Raw genomic sequence first — 17456 nt, forward strand, 5'->3', positions numbered from 1 at the left:
GTCACTTTCCACAACCTATTATGAAATGAAAATGCTTAGTATTCTTGTTATGTGAGGTTTCAGTTATTGATCTGGAACATAGATCATCAGCAGTGAATGACAAGACCATCCTATTTTGATTACTATATTTTTAAATATACTTTTAAATCAGGAACAGGGATGCCTCCTGTTTTTTTTTTTTTTTCTTCTTTCTCAGGATTGCTTTGCCTACTCAAGATCTTCAGTATTTCAATAAAATGTCTGATCATTCTTAATGTTCTCATGACCTAAGAGTCTGATTAAATCAAAAGAGCTGCCAGGATGGCACAATAGGAGATTATGTGAGTATGTGCACGTGTGTGCATGTGTATGTGTGTTTATTAGGATGTAATGTTGGAAAATTAGCAAGATAATAGTAAAAGAGTAAGACAAATGATGTTTAATATTAAAATTAAAATGTTAACATGTTGATTTTTATTACAAACTAGTGTAAGATAACTTGTATTTGATTTCTAATTTTCTGATATAATGACTAAAATGCAAAAAAAAAAAATTCTGGAGTACCCCTGGCAGTACAGAAATAATACAAGTGAATGAAACACCAGCACACTACATTGATCTGTAGAAAGCATAACCATTCCGAAGGCCTTGGAGTGATTATACTTGATAATCCTTACGTCTGGGGGCTTACTAACAACATAGCCACCTAGGCACAAGAAAGAAAGAAAACTCCTTTGGAGGGCTCTTTTATTTGCTCTCTGGATAAGACGAAGTCTCTATCTCTAAGTTGCCAAGAAAGGTCTAGCTACATTGTGATCCTGACTCAAGAGCACCATATTAGCATTGCTCATAATGAGAAAAACAAAAGAGATTTTCATCACCATTGATCAAACTTGACCTCAAAGTGACAAAAACTTTGAGGCCTACATAACCAAGATGATACATACGTCTTTTATTTCTTGGTGCTACATGTTATTATAATGACACACACACATATTTAGATATGTATTACTAAGTAAACCTTAAAATCTACTGGAATGTTATGTAGCCGTAGCTGAACTTCATATATGACCTTTGGTCTATACCAGGCTTAAGCAATAAAGAACATTGTTTCAGTCTATTTTAATTTTACTTCATGATTCCATCTCAGAAAGGTTTAAAACATGTTTAAATGCCTGATGTACATAACCCTATATTATTTTGATTAATGTGCTGGCAGTTTTACAAAATGTTTGTTTTTAATTACCAAAAGGAACCAATCCATATTAAAAATTAAATGGTTGCAGTTTTTTAAAACTCTGGATGCTTATTAAGCTAGAGTTAGCCATAAAAACATTTTTGGCTCCCCTACAACAGAAGAAAGATTTATCTAAGCTACACTATTAAAAAATCCATTTAGGCTGTCAACGAGTATGTCAAATATCAACCGAATATGATTTAAAGATTCAAGGCCATAAAAGAGAAATATTCCTTGGACTGTTGTACAATCTATATGGTTTCAAAGAATCAGAGGAGAGTGACAGGCTGGCACAAGAAAAAGAGGAAGATTGACAGTTGCCTGGGGTAGTGAGTTTAAGGGCTGGTCAAGTCATCCTGCCAGTGCCTGTTTTCTGGGCCAGTCCAGCTATGACCGCCACATCCCCCAATTCTATTTCTTATATATGTGCATTCTTGTTCAGGTTCTATGCCAGTTCACCTTTACAATTATGGTTTTATTAGTCTCATTTTAAGTATATTTTATATTGTAATTCCATTTCTCTTTCCCCCCAAGGCTATTTTTTTTCTATTAAATACACAAGCATTGATCATTTGCCACAATTTCTAATGGATAATAAGTGATAAGAATTTGATTCATGTCCTTAGGGAACTCACAGCCTAGCAACCATCTGGTAAAACTATTAAGGGATAGCTAGACCATGAATGAATTTTTACAATGTCATATTTTTAACATTTTTATTCCTAAATCCCCCTAAATGCATTATTTAATCCTAATTGTCTCTCTTTTCATAGGTAAAAATTATTATTCTTCATTCATACATAAGTAAAATAACATGCCTTGATTTTTTAATCCAACTGCCATATGTATTAAATAAATAGTTATGTAATAATAAACATGAGAGTATTATCTTAGAAATTATATTCTTTGACTTCCTGGTGAAATCAGTTCTACTTACTCCATTTTCTTAGACTCCAATATCTTTAAGGAATCAAACTTACATTCGGCAGTAATCCTACATCAAAAAAAGAAGGAGGTAAACTCAAAAGAAAATTCAAGAATTTTGTGTATATAAAAATAAAGCACTGCAAATGTACTGTTTACTAAATTCCCTTTGTGAAATTAAAATATTTACTTAATAATGGTGTCCAGTAATTTCTCTCCTAATGTAATACAATAACTAGGATGTGTTTAGTACACAGAATTATACTCAGAATATATGACAAATAAACACCTCTTGGTATAGCTGTCAAGGTCATGGCACTGGTGTCTTGTTATAAAAGCTTTAATCCACAGTAAAGTGCTCCAGCAATGAGACTACCTCCTGTCTCTTGTTTCAGAGGTGATTGGAGACTTGAGTTGAATCAATCCAGATATTCCATTTTAAGAACATGAAATTTTGAACCCGGAGACATGGAAAAAGGAAGTTTAAAGGGTTAAATCATATTAATAGTGATACTTCGCTAAGCAGCCCATGGCTGGCTACTGCTGAGGCCACTGAATCTGCCATAATCACAAAACTTTTAAAATATAAATTGTTTACCTCTTCCAAGAAGTCAAAGATATATTCCATTATCTTTCCGATACATTATCTATTATGTTTGATTTAAAAAGAAGTAATTGCTTTGAGAAATAATAAAATAGTAGACTTTTCAAAGAGCTAATAGTAATCCCAGTTATTTCATTCGAAACACACTTTGAAGATAAGGAAACTGAAGCAGAAAGAGAATAATTATTTTGTCTAAATTTATGGAAAATAATACATGTATTTTAAATTAGCATTTCCTCTATACAATGTGATGAGGTAAAAGTTGGTATATTTCACCTTTAAAGAATATTATCTCCAAATTGACTTAATTTTTTTTTTCTTTACACCTACAGTACCCAGTCTTCCTAGGTGGTCTCCCATCCCAATACCAACCAGGCCCAACCCTGCTTAGCTTACAAGATCAGACAAGATCGGGCATGTTCAGGGTGGCATGGCCGTAGACTTAATTTGTCATTTGATTAAATGGGAATGTTGATCTCATATGACATGACAAAGTGTTACTTCTGTGGACTTAAGTTACTGGAAATAGCATTTGAAAGAGACATTTGGTCATGTATTTGGGTTTTCAATGATACAGACTTGGTTCAAAATTTGTAATATTATTTTTAAATTTGATCAGACGTAGCCTCTTATGTATGAAGTTAACAAAATGCCCAAGGTCATAAGTGAAAAAAAGGCAAAGTATATCACAAATGTTATTATTTTATGAGAATAAAAGGAAAATATATCTATGATTTGGTATGGCATTAAATGTCTCTGATAAGAGAAGGTTGTTTCTTGTGAGAGGTTTAAGGACCTGGGAGAGACATGGACAAAGAGACTTGGTTTACTCTGTATTTCTTTTTATAAATTTTGTAATGCATGCACATATTACCAAGTCCTAAAAGAAATAAAGCTCATCAGTGAAAATAGATATGTGAAAATAGCTATGAAATTGTAGTAAAATGACAATAATAAGAGACTTGTATTAAATGTTAAAATAATCTATCAAGCTATTATAATTAAAAACAGTGTAATAACACAAAATAAATTGAAAACTAGTTAAGGAAAAGGAGGTAAAGAATCCAGAAATAAATTCAGATACATTTTGGAATCAAATATATGGTTTTCAAAAGAGGATATCAAACTTGGAAAATATTTACTAAACCTCGTTGGAATGATTAATGACCAGTTTGGAAGAAAATGACACACACCCTAACAAAAGTAAATTCCAAGTAGATTGACTAGATAAGTAGCAACAATAGAGAAGTTATAAGAATACTAGAAGAAAATATATGGTACTACTTTTATTTCCTTGGAGATGTGAAACAACTTCCTTTGAATGACATGAATCTCAGAAATTATAAAATAACAGATTTAATGATAAAAATTAAACAACCTGTCTGACAAAATATACTAGAAGTAAATTTATTTAAAAAGCAGATAAAAACTAAAGAACACAGAAGAAATATTAAAGATATAAGCAGAACTTAATGAAATAAAAACAAAGGTACAATAGAGGCTCAACCAAGAACAAAAGTTTGTTCATTGAAAAAACTAATAAAATATACAGTCTTCTTATAAGACTGGTAAAGAAAAAAAGATAATTTGGAAACAAGACACAATCAGGAATAATAAGAGACAAAAATAATAAACAAATACAAGGAAATATCTTCATTTATATTAAAAATATACAAATCTATTGATAAATCATTAATAAAATACAGGAATATTCTGCAAGCTATTTAAAATAATGAAATAGCTACGTTCAACAAAACACAAGTCTAAGAATGTTTATAGCACTATTTATAATATCCAAAAATTATAACCAAAAGGTTCATCAACAATAAAAAGGATAAATTATGGTAGAGTCACCCAACAGTATATTACACATTAGTAAAAATTAATTGCTACACATAAATGTATGAATCTCACAGATATTATAGTGAAAGCAACCAGATACCAATGAACATATATGGTATGGTTCTATTTACACACATTTCAAACAGGCTAAATGAATCAATAGTGTTAGAAATTAGGATAGTGGTTATCCTAGTAAGAACTGCGATACTTGGAAAGACGCTTGAGGACTTTGAGGATGCTAATTATACCTTTATTAGTCCATTGATCACTGAACTACAAAAATTATTTGTGCACTTTTTGTATATATTTTACTGTTTAATAAAAAGTTCTAAAAGTAAAAAAAAAAATGAGATAGAACCATTTATGTTGATCTGGAACAATGTCAGTGATATAAATTTTCACACTGAAAATATATGGCATAATGCTAGTTTACGAGGATAATAAAAGATTAGAGTAGTGGGAGCTGGGAAGTATGGTAGGTATGAAATAGTTAACAGTGGTTGTGTCTAAGGCTTGGAGTTAGAGGAAGAGTGTAAGGAACTTTTACTTCTTACTTGACGTATTTCTTCCAAATTTGTTGTGAAGATGAATACTCGTTCACTAGTAATAACCTAAACATGTGGACAAACAAATACAATAATTAGTGACTTCTCAAGTAAGTGAGAGGTGTGCTTGCTGATTCTGAGGAATATGCAGTGAGTATTTGAAGTGTGGTTTGCTTATGTGCTGGAAAAAATACATCCATTAGGGCCTGGAGTTAAATATTATCATCTTTCTTTAATCTTAATATTTTTCTTGTCTTGTGAATTTAAATAAAATGCTGGGCATTTTGATTATTGGTAACTGAGGCAAAAGCTAAAGCTAACAGCAGCCAGGAAGAAAACTTCACTTAAAGAATCCTGAAAAACTTTCAGGATTTTCAAAACTTCATAATGTAAGAAAAGAAATTAGAAATATGTATATATATTTGGAAATGTATATGGTCATATTTTTATATGTCTATCGATTTATATATAATAAATGTATTATATAATATAAATATATATGACTAAAATTTATTTTATATTTAGTATATATAAATTTTCAAATTATGATTCTTTTAGAAAGCTCGGGAGGAAAAGCACTGTATGGGTTACCTTATCACAAAAGATTGCCGTCTAAGAATCCAGAAGAATTTAAAAGGAAGATTGTAAATTACTTTGACAGATTGTCAAGATTGGTGAATACAGGAAAATACTAGAATTGGATATATTAGGACGGGGTCCCCAACCCCTAGGTCGCAGACTGGTACCGATCTGTGGTCTTTTAAAAACAGGACCACATAGCAAGAGGTGAGCGGTGGGCAATAAGCAAAGCTTCATTTCTATTTGCAGCTACTCCCCAGCGCGAGCATCACCACCTCAGCTCCACCTCAGATCATTAGGAATTAGACTCTCATAGGAATACTGGTCCCTGGTGCCAAAAAAGGTTGGGCATCGCTGTATTTGGATATACATCTGCATTGCTAGAAATTTCTCAAAGAAATAAGTGCCAGTTGTGCCAGCTAGGGGATTTCCAGGCAGGCAGGCAGACATGCATGCACATTGTTCAGTCATAGTCTAGTAGCAAAGCTGGAGGAATGCATGGGTCTAAGCCAAGGATTCTTCCCAAGCCCCAGGAATTCCCTCCTCCTTGCTTACCCTGTGTCAGTCAAGTGACACACCCACATCAAACTATATCCAATGCAAAGGAACTTCATTCAGGCCTTGTTTGCTCATAATGTTTCCTGCTTTTACCAAATTTATCTCTTTTAGATTGACTGGATTTACCTGCAGGCTTTCACAATCATTTTAAAATACTTCTTTATAATTAATCTTTTATTGATAATTTTGTTTTTATTCCTTCTGTGGTCTTCCATCTGCTAGATTTATAATACAAAGGTCTTGTTACCATACTAGTAGAGAGGGATTAATAAAAATGTGGATATCTCTCTATCGATAAGTGTCACCATTATCATACTAGAGTTAGTCCCAGGTAAAAGCTAAGTAGAGAAGCAGGAGACACAAGAGTCTTTAGGAAATTGTCTACCTTGTTTATCTGACCTAGAGTTGATCTTTATCTCGCCACTAATGTACAATTGGATTAGGTAATGCAAACTTCTCCTGGTTGTTTAGTCATATTTCTCTCTGAAGAGTCTGATATATAAACTCAGTTAAAAATGCAGAAGGTTGGAAGGTAACCACAGATTTTAAACCCACAGTTGTAGTAATTTATCCTCTCAGGAAAGATATACTAGCTAGGGTGATATTATAAATGGAAAATTATGAGGGAAAGGAGTCATTTGGGCCTGAATAACTCTGAAACCAAGTAATAACTTCGCAGATAGGACTTTCAGATGAAAAAGATTTATGCATCAGGGAGGAATAAGGTGAAATAAATATTCTGAATAGAGTACAAAATTTTACATGTGGAGATGAATGCTGAGATGGCACAGCATATAAAATCAGTGATTCTGATATTCGTTTCTTTTCTCTTCTAATTTTTTTTTGGCACTGCTTCTTTTTCCTCCCCTGGAGTTTCAGTATCACCTCGGGTTCTGTTCCTCCTCTCTTTTGTTCTTTTCCCTATTTATAAACTTACTGAAGTAAGTCATTTATTCACAGTCTACTCCTTAATATAATATCTAGTCCCAACCATGTTCTTACACGCTGTATAAATTGTAAAGACACTTGGGGATCCAGCACTGGAAGAGACATGAAAATGTAGCCTTTAGTCATTCTATACACACATCCCTTCTGCCATAACCTCAACAAACGGTGGTTTGACATATAGCTAAAGGCTTCCTGTAACAGAACATCTCACAACTTTTAGAGAGTTCTTCCATGTATTGGGCAGAAGTGGGCTCTCTGAAACTTTTGTATACATTTTTCACTTGACTCACAGCATCTATAAAAAAGAAGCGTAGCATTCCCTCCGCATTACAATACTTCAAATGTCCAAAAGTAATTACCATAGCTCCTGTACTATACTGCAGGCTAACCATATCTAATTTTTCATTCATTCCTCATATGACATGGTTTGAGGTAAATTGAGTATATTGCAAAATAATGGTTGTAGATTCTTCCCATCTCTGTATGCACATGACTTTGCAACTTGTCACAGAAGAATTTCTCTGCCACTTTGAATCTTGGTTGGCCTTGAGACCAGCTTTGACCAATAGCATACAGCAAGTGATGTTAGGAGAGTTTTGAGTATAATGCTCAAGAAGCCTTACTGCTTAACATGAAATCATATTTTCTTGGAATCTGAGACATCCATGTAAAGAAGTCTGGGCTAGTCATCCTGAGGATGAGAATAGCTCAGCTCTCAGCCACCACCAATCTTCAGACGCATGAAGGAGGCATTCAGTACCAGTCTAGCCATCAAATGACTACAAGTGCAAGAATGACCCCGGATTAGACCAGCAGAACTGCTCAGCTGAGTCCACCTTAACATGCTCACCTCCAGAGTCATGAGCAAATAAATGATCATCGTTTGAAACCACAAAATTGTTGTGTTTTGTTACCCAGCAATAAATAACTAATACAGCAAATTGCCCATGACCCATTTATAACTCCATCCTTTGGAGTATCAATTCCTTTGAAAGTACAGCACCCAATGCAGAATACGGTGTTCCTATTTACAATCTGTCTAAAGCAGGGTAGATCAAAATTGGCCTCTCCTACATTATATATACATCATTTCTGTTATAGAAGTTTTAAAATTGCTCTAAATTTTAAGGTATCACATTTTCTGATCTCCATTATAATCATTCTTTATATATAAAATACTATGAAAATATTAAATATGCTTGATACTTAATCGATTTCTTTTGAAATATTAATAATTTCTCAAATGTTTTTTCTTTTTTCTTTTTTTTTTTTTGATAATTTATCTCCTTTTGTCTTGTCTCTTTCTGGAAACTCTATTAGTCGAACATCAGTCATTTAGGATCAATCCCCGAAGTTTATTATTTTTCTTTCTTCTCACTTCTTTGTTTTAATTTATGAGATTTTTCTCTTTGTATCATCTTTTTAATTTTAAGAGGTTTCTCTTTTTGCTATCACTGTTCCTTTATAGAGATAAATGTTCCCATTTTAGAGATATAATAAATATTCTTCTCTCTCTAATCATATTAAATGTAAGTTTTCATCTATATTCTGTGTTGAGTCTGTTTCCTCTAGGTTCCTTCTTAAGGGACTTGTTTTTTGTTTTTAATTTTTTGTTTGGTTTCTTTTTTTATGCCAGATACTTTCTTTAAATAATTGGTGATTATTACAAGAAGTAGCTAACAAGTCACATTTAGCAATAAGATGCTGAAAAGCTGATAGGAACTATGGAGGGTGGAGAGAGTTTGGAGAGGAGAGAAAGGGAAAAAAGTTTGAGTGCTTAAATTGAGTAATCGGGACCCTCATATGTCAATATATACTATTTTTGTGTTTTCTCTTTTTTCTTCAAGACTATTGAATTCTCAAGAGAAGTCTCCTCAGGATTTATGGTTGGTGTTCTGAGAGAAAGGTGGGAAACAAAGCCTAGAGTATTCATTGTGCTGACTGTAACTTGCTTTCCATTCCACTGCCCTCTCCAGCTCTCCCGCTGGACAGATGTCCCTAAGCTCTAAACTTCTCATTATTATATCTCTGTCACAATTTCTTCAGAGTAAACTTCCAGTCCCTACTGATTATAGAGGCATTGAAGGGATGCAGGGCTGTGAGAGAGTTGGAAATCTGAAGATGGGGAGGAGGCAATTATACATTTTATGTGCAAATCATAAACCAATATCCTATTGTCACTACTATTCCCCACGTCGTAACTTCTTTATTAACTTCAAGTGCTGAGAGTTATTAACTTCAAATGCTGGGGAGCCAGAATTTTGCAGTTTGAAGTTTGGATTGGCCCATTCTTTACTCACGGCCAGTGCCTTCCACTTAGCTTCCTCCACTGATCTAAGTGAGTCACCACCACTCCTTCTGCCTCCAAGCCTCCAAATATGTGCTTAGAATTCTCACCTATCAATTTCTCTCCTCCAGTTCTCTGCAATTTTGCAAGTTTTACCTTTTTAAATTCTTTTATTGGCATTTCATTGGGATTTTCAAGAGGCAAATATGAGCAATGAGACAAATGGGCATTGGGGTCAAAAGTTTAGAATTATTTGTTTTTAAGTTAAGAAAGCAAATAATGTGCTCTTTAAACCCCATATATTGTCTAATTTTCTTGCCTAAAAATAAATAAAAATAATAATGCCAATGATAACACTAAGATAACGAGAGAGAGAGAAAGAGAGAGAGAAAGAGGAAACAAAGTCCAAAAAGGTTAATATAAGTTTATTTTTAAAAAAGATATGTCAACTCAGCAGGTCTATAGATATCACTTATAAAAACTAGAACTCTCAGACTTTAATGGTGATTTGGTGATTTTATTAGCAGAACTGAAATATTCCTGAACTGAAATGCCACAGTATATCATTATCTTGGGCCTTCATCTTCAATCATCATGCTTTAGATTAGGGTCAACAAACTATAGCCCATGGGCTAATTGCCTGTTTTTGTCAATAAAGTTTTATTGGAACTGAGACACTTCCATTCACTCACGTTGTCTATGGCTGCCTTGGTGCTATAAACACTGCTAGCTACACCAGAATTGAGTAGTTATAAAAACAATTACTATCTGGGCCTTCACAGAAAAAGTTTGCTTATACCTGCTTTATATGGCTAAGCTCCAGGAATACAAGAGTTGTTACTTATTTTGTTAAAAAATAAATAAGTGGAGAATCAAATATGAAGAGCAGCAAATGTTTTATCTTTATTTCTCAATTAAGTAAAAAAGATTATGCTGCCTCAAGTATAAAAGGCAAAAACAATGTCTTGTGTATAGATTTTACTTGTAACATATTAAAGTCAAAATCTATTATAATGAAACTCTTAATATCATTAATTACATAAGGAATCAAAGTATCTAAGAACCTGATTAAATGCTTTTCCTTTAATCATGGTAGACACCACACTGTACAGGGAATAAAGGACACCTGAGTTTGAGTCTCATCTGTGCTATTAATATACTCTATGGCCTTGGGCAAGTCACAATCCCTCTAGATTTAAGTTTCCTTGTCCATAAAGACAGGGGATTGAATTGCATGGCCTTGCATTGCCTGTGATTCTCTAAGGTTGTAAAAACTATACAGTTAACAGCTTCTTCCCTTGCACATAATGTTATTAGGCTGTTCCACTGGTTTTAATATTTAAAAGAACAGTGTCAAGCACTAAAATGAAGAATACTAAAGCTGTGGCTGTATTATGATTTTTCTACTTCTATACTTTATTTGGGTTGCCTTAGAAAAATCATTTATGCAGTTCCATGCTCCAGTTTCCTTTTTACTAAAGCAGCAATAATAGTGTTTGTATTTTTAGGATATCAAGATATACTATTCTTTTTGGAAATGCTATTTGGAAAGACTTGGAAGAAAAGAAGTACATAAATATTAAATTCTTATTTTTAAATTAATTTTAGGCTATTATAATTTAAAAAATACTTAACCTCGCCCTTTAAAATATTACATATAGAATGCAAATTAAATGCTAAATTTTACATAGTCCTTACTCATGTGTGAAAAAATTAGATATTCTGCATCGTAGACAACTCTTCTGAAATAATGTCACCATGTAATATCACTGTTAGCTTTCCCCGCCGAGAAATGCCGTTTTCATGAATAGTGATAAGAAAGAGATTTGAATGGAATTTTATATTCTCATGCTTTGTTACATAAAATTGTCACTCAGGACTATAAATTTTATCCCTTTTAGACCAAATATAAACTATCAATTGCAAATGTGTAGCATAGATTTCATTGCATTTCTTCCTATTTAATTTTTAAATGTCAAGTAAACAATGTTAGGCAAAGAGAACTCCGAATATGATTAGTTAGTATTAAATGCATTTAATCAAAACCATGATCCCGTCCTATTAACATATAATATTAAAAACCTTACTATTTATGCACTATACAGAAATTGGGAATGTTTGCCTTAGTAATCTAACTTAGAGTAAAATTTTTACAGAATAAGAATTTTAAAAGGTCTGAACCTTTTAATAATATGACAAAATTACTTCTTTTTAAATAGTCTTCCTTAGAGTTTGATAACTTACACTAGTAATTATAATACAAATTTTATCTTGATATTTAAGTAGAAAATATGATTTCATATTAAATGAGCTTAAATGTCTTTTGGAAGATAGTAAAGTAATTTTAAAAATACTCTAAATAAACATAGTATTCAGTCACTTTTTTAAAAAAATCAAATTATCTGTAGATAGTGTAATGGTCAGGAAAATGCAGTGCTGTTGTTGAAGATCCTGTCATTATCTGCTGAGCTGAAATTAATTATTGAATAGTGATGAGGTATCTATAAAGTTAATTGGAAACCTGCAAGGCCTTACCTTTGAAGGAATTTATAAAAAATGACTAATGAACGATCTGGTTGAACAAAGACAATTACGTTATCAAAATGGAATTCTTATAATATTTGTGTCGTTTAAACCTCACTTCCTATCATTATTCCTTCAGAACAGACTGATGATGTATATTGTTTTACAGTCACAATTTAGGACCACAACTCTGGTCTTGCTCCTGTAATAATGGTATATTTTACCCATATCCTATTATACCAACTTTTCACTTCATTTATAAAGACTTTACAGGTTGTCTATGGCTTTCCTTTCAAGTTCTTGTGAAGCTCTATCTCATTACCTTTCATAGCAGTTCACTCTAAAAGGTTTATATTTAGCCTTAAGTTTTTTGTTTTTCATTTGAATTCATACTTTAACTTTTTACATAGAATTTCTCTTCTGATTATTCTGAGCATTGTTGCCACCGTGACATTCTTTTCTTAACTAATGAACAAGCTCTGGGATCATTGAGATTCACTTCCTACCTGCTGATAAAATTGTAACTGGTCAAGAGAATCTTTTAGTTCACAAAGCCAGCTCCATATGACTCCTGAGATACTTTCCACCATGCACGATGCTTTAAATTCATGATAATATGTTAATTACATAGCCCACTCTCAGCAGCAAGACTAAATATGCTACTGATTTCAGGACAACAGTAGTTTTATGTGAAGCTGACATGAGGTCAATACCATCCTTGTTGCTTCGGACAACTTCTTAGCACTTAAATACAACTTTTAAAAAGAAAAAAATTTCCTTATGTATCTAGCCCAAATGGTCTGAGAAGATATTGCTGACACATGAAATAACAAAGGAGCCAACATAATTAAAACAGAGTGCACAAAAGGAAAATTGCAGGAGTGAAAGTCAAATGTGAAATGGAAGAGGCACAGTTCATTTGCAGTGGGAAGCTTTTAAGTTGGATCCTAATTTTGCCCACCTTCTGGTATTCATGTTCTTGTTTACCACACAGTGCTTTAGTGTGGGCTGGACTTGGTGACTTGCTTCTAATGAAGAAAATACAGAAAAAATCATGGGCTATCACTTCCAAGATTAGGTTACGAAAGACGCTGGTTTCAAATTTGTTTGCCTTCTCTTACTATCATACTTGCTCTATCTAATGCAAGCCAGCTGCCATCTTGCAAACTGACCTAAGGAGAAGCCTGTGGCAAGAACAGAGGGAAGCTTCCATCCAACAGTCAACAAGGAACTGACATCTAAAAACAACCACACGACTGAGACTGAAAGTGCATCTTCCACAGTGGATTCTTAGGAGACAGCAGCCTCTGTCAATACCTTGATTACAACTTTCTAAGAGATCCTGAACCAGAGGAACCAATTAAGTTGCACCCAGATTCCTGACCTACAAAAGCTGTGATATATAAATGTTTGTTGTATTAAGTCTCTAAGTTCGTGGGTAAGTTGTTATATAGCCAAAGATGACTTATCTATGACCTAAGGTTTATAGGACATTGTGATTATTTTTCATCTTTCTAGGAGAGAGAGAAAGCTATTGGAAATTTTGGACAGAGAGTGGTGACTTACATTTTAAAAAGATTATTCTTGCTACTGCATTGGGAATGGTTTTAGGGGAATAAGGACATAAGCAAGAAGAAGAGTGTCTTAGTCTTTTCAAGCTATTATAACAAAATATCATAGACTGGATAGCTAGCTTATAAACAGCAAAAATGTACTGCTCACAGTTATGGAGGCTGGAAGTCTTAAGATCAGGGTGCCAGCATCGTCAGGTTCAGATTACTGGTATTGGGCTGCAGACTGCTGACTTCTTGTTATATCCTCACATGGTGGAAGGAATTAGTAAACACTTGGGATCTTTTATAAGAGCACTAACCCCATCCATGAGGGTTCCACTTCCCAAAGATACCACCTATTAATACCATTACACTGGGCGTTAGGATTTCAACATATGAATTTGAGCAGAAACAAACATTCAGTCCAGAGCAGAGTTAAGAAGCTATTGCTTTAGTTCAAGTAAGAAGATAGAAGTCTGAACTAAGGTATAAGCAGTAGAAGTTATAAGAAGTGGTCAGAATCTGAAACATTTGAAGAAAGAGCAAAGAGGATTTGCTGAGTTATTAGAAAGAAGGGAAAAAGTTAAGAATGTCTCTAAAGTATCAGACAAGACGTATCTGCATCTATAGAAGTATGGAAAGCTATGTGATAAGGAAGTTTGGAGGTGGTGAACATAAGGAGCTCAGTTTGAGGCCAGTTCATTGATGCCTAATAGACATCCAAGTGAAGCTTTAATTCATCAATTGAATGTATGAGTCAGATGATCAAGGGAGAGGGCCTAATTGCAAATATGAATTTGGGAATATTCAGACTACCTATGTATCCAAGCCTCGAAAATGTATAAGCCCATCTAGAAGCTTATATATCAACAGAAAAGAAAAGTTCTAAGGATCAAACTGGGGGTCAGCCCCAAAATTTACAGGTCAGGGAGCTAAGGAGAATCCATCAGAAGAAACCTGAGAGGAAATAAACTAAAAAAAATAAGGAGACCAGGAGAATGTAATATTCTGGAAGTCAAGAGAAAAATTTGTTTCAACACATCATGCTTAAATACATCCGTCAAATGCTGCTGACAGGTCAGATACCATTCAGAACTGGGAATGGACCATTAGTTTTAGCAACGTGGAAGTCAGGTTGCTTGGTGACCTTGATAAGATAATCTGATAGACAGGGTGAATTGAAGAAAGAATAAGTAGAGGAAAATTTTTTTTAAGTATAGAAAAAATATATGATGCATTATTGCTGTAAAGAGAAGGAGAGGAAACAAGTGGTTACTTAAAGAATAAGTGTGGTTAAGAGAGTTCTTTAAGCTAGGAAAAATAATAGGAGCATTGCGTGCTGATAATTCATTTAAAGAATATAAGTAGTTGCCAGAAAATGAAGCAAAAGTTGGAAATAGAAAGTCGTTCCATGAAAAAAAAAAATGCATGTAATTTCGAGGAAGAAACTAGTTTGTCATAATTATTTTTAAACTAAAAACAGATTTTTAAAATTCTACCCTGAGTATTGACTGAAAAAAAAAAAAAAGCCAAGTAGGAGCACAATCTTATGAGGGAGCCATAAAGTTCTTTATTACAAGACTCAATCTCTCTCTCCGTATTTTTAAATCTATTAAGGAAATATTTGTGACTTTTTACTATTGCAAAACAAATAAAATTATAGTTTATGATTCAGTATATGCAACTGATGTTATTTTTATTTTCTGTCACCTTCACAACAATTATGTAGCACTGCACAGTATTTTTTCCCCTTATCTCTAGCAGTCATTCTCAGATTCTGTTGTAAGAACCACTTGGAGAGCTAGTGAAAAATGAAGATTCTTTGCCCATAATATGCACAAATGATTTGGTAGGTTTGGAATAGTGCCCCAAATCTGCAGTTTTACCAAGGCATTTTTAATACACATGCCCATGCAATTTTGATGAGACAGTCTACACCATTTATTGAGAATCTCATTTATTGAAAATCTCTGAACAGGGCTTTGAGATTAGGAAGAAATATTAGGACAGATTTGCTATAATGTTGGAAGCCAGATGAGGAGATGGACTATAGTAAAACTAAAAGGCTCCCCGGCTCCGGCCACTACTGGATTAAAATACTAGCAAATTTTATGTTTTAGTTATTTGATCCTTTGATCCTTTCCATATCTCCTGTGAACAGCCAAAAAAGAAAAAAAAAGAAAAAAAAAGAAAAAAAAAGTTTAGTCTTAACTGAGATTAGAGAATTATTTAAAGGTCTTCATTTTGAAGTTTTTATGCCTAAATGATTGGGAAATATCTTAATAGAAACTTAAAGCATTTATAATACAAATGTTTGTTCTCAATTTAGTAGTGCTAAATACCCAATTCTCAAATATTCAGAACAATTTATCAGATTCATAAATTACCCATATTCCTTACAAGTGGCTCCTCTTCTATCCTTTTTCATTTAGGTTCTGTACATTTCAATAGCCTACCAGAGAACAAAAAAAAGAAGAAGGCTAACATGAAAACAAAATGCTCATGATCAAAAATTCAGAATCTTTCATGATCTGTGTGCTTTGGTGTACTAAAATATATAGAGCAGGGAATAGTTTGCCTTGAAGAAATGATGTAATAAAGTGACAAGAATTTGACCATTAGTGTTATTCATTGATAAAAGGTAAGGGACACACAATAAATACAAATACCAGAAAATGGGCAACACTTAAGACTTAAGTGTTAAGAATTTAACACTTAAGTGTGAATTTGTTCATTGTTGCTATTTGGGGTAAGGAACTGTGCTAGAAACTTAGAATATGAGACACAGTGCTTGTCTTAAGAGAGTTTGTAGTTTAATATAGAAAGACAAATTGACAACTGCTAAATAATTTACTAAGGGCTATGATTGAGCAATACATGTGGTACTCTAGAAAACTGAGAAAGAAAATCTAGCTTAGATAAAGTAAGGGTTGGAAATACTTCCTGCGTAAGGTAGTCCTGTGTTCTAGGTGAGAAAAGTTGTGTCCAGGAAGGAAGCAGAACTGAGATGGAATTTTAGACAGAAGGATGTAGTGTGCACAGGCATCAAGGTGTGTGCTGTGTATGAAAAACTGAAAGCAGCCTGGGAAGTTGAAGAAATCAATGAGGAAAAATAGAGTTAAATCAAAGATGGATCTCATGCCAAACTAAGGAGTTTAAAGTTGATTCTGCAGGTCACAAAGATCAATAAAGTGGAGGCCTAAGGATTAGACCCTCCTACATATGTATTAGGTTTAAACAGCACAATATTAACAAACAAAACTTGAGTTAGCATTAAAAATCAGAAAAATTCATATAGAATCCAGATCCTCAGTCTGTAAGGGGTAGTCAAGGTTCTGCAACTGGTTAGGAGGCAAAGCCAGAGTATGAATCCAGAAGTACTGGCTGCAGAGATTTTGTACATGATCATCGTATTATGATCAAGATATCTAGGCTTTGAAATTGCATGGGGTGACCAATTTATAGGCTATGGTATATCAAGGAAAAGTTAGAAACTGTGATATGACAAACATCAGAAAAGTTTCCACTTGCCCTTTTGTTAGGTGGGTTATGATAAAAGAAGTTTAAATTTGGAAAAGAGTGGAAACTATATTGGGTCTTGAGGTTTTAAAAATCTTTTTGAATGTTCCTTCTAAGTTTGTCTTATGCAAAGGTATTATCCAACTCCCATAGCAAAAATGGATATAATAGAGTTAACAGAATTTCCTGTGATCCTTCAGGTCAAATGGGCTCCTGTGATACCTTAAAATACTGAATGGTCTTTACAGCTCAGTAAATGAGTCCTGGTACCAATAACTTGGAAATTCATTCCTTCAAGATTGATGTGGGTAGCAAGGCCATCAGAGTGGCAATGACATGTTAGCTTTTATGAGAGAGT

General features: G+C 33.5%; 1 pseudogene; it reads right to left on the minus strand.

Annotated features, from left to right (window-relative positions):
• Window positions 1-3067: 3067 nt before the first annotated feature.
• LOC111743031 lies at window positions 3068-3186 on the minus strand (annotated as a pseudogene).
• Window positions 3187-17456: the final 14270 nt, after the last annotated feature.

Source organism: Pteropus vampyrus, unplaced genomic scaffold (assembly GCF_000151845.1).
Source record: "Pteropus vampyrus isolate Shadow unplaced genomic scaffold, Pvam_2.0 Scaffold4, whole genome shotgun sequence".
In the NCBI taxonomy this organism is placed as follows: domain Eukaryota; kingdom Metazoa; phylum Chordata; class Mammalia; order Chiroptera; family Pteropodidae; genus Pteropus; species Pteropus vampyrus.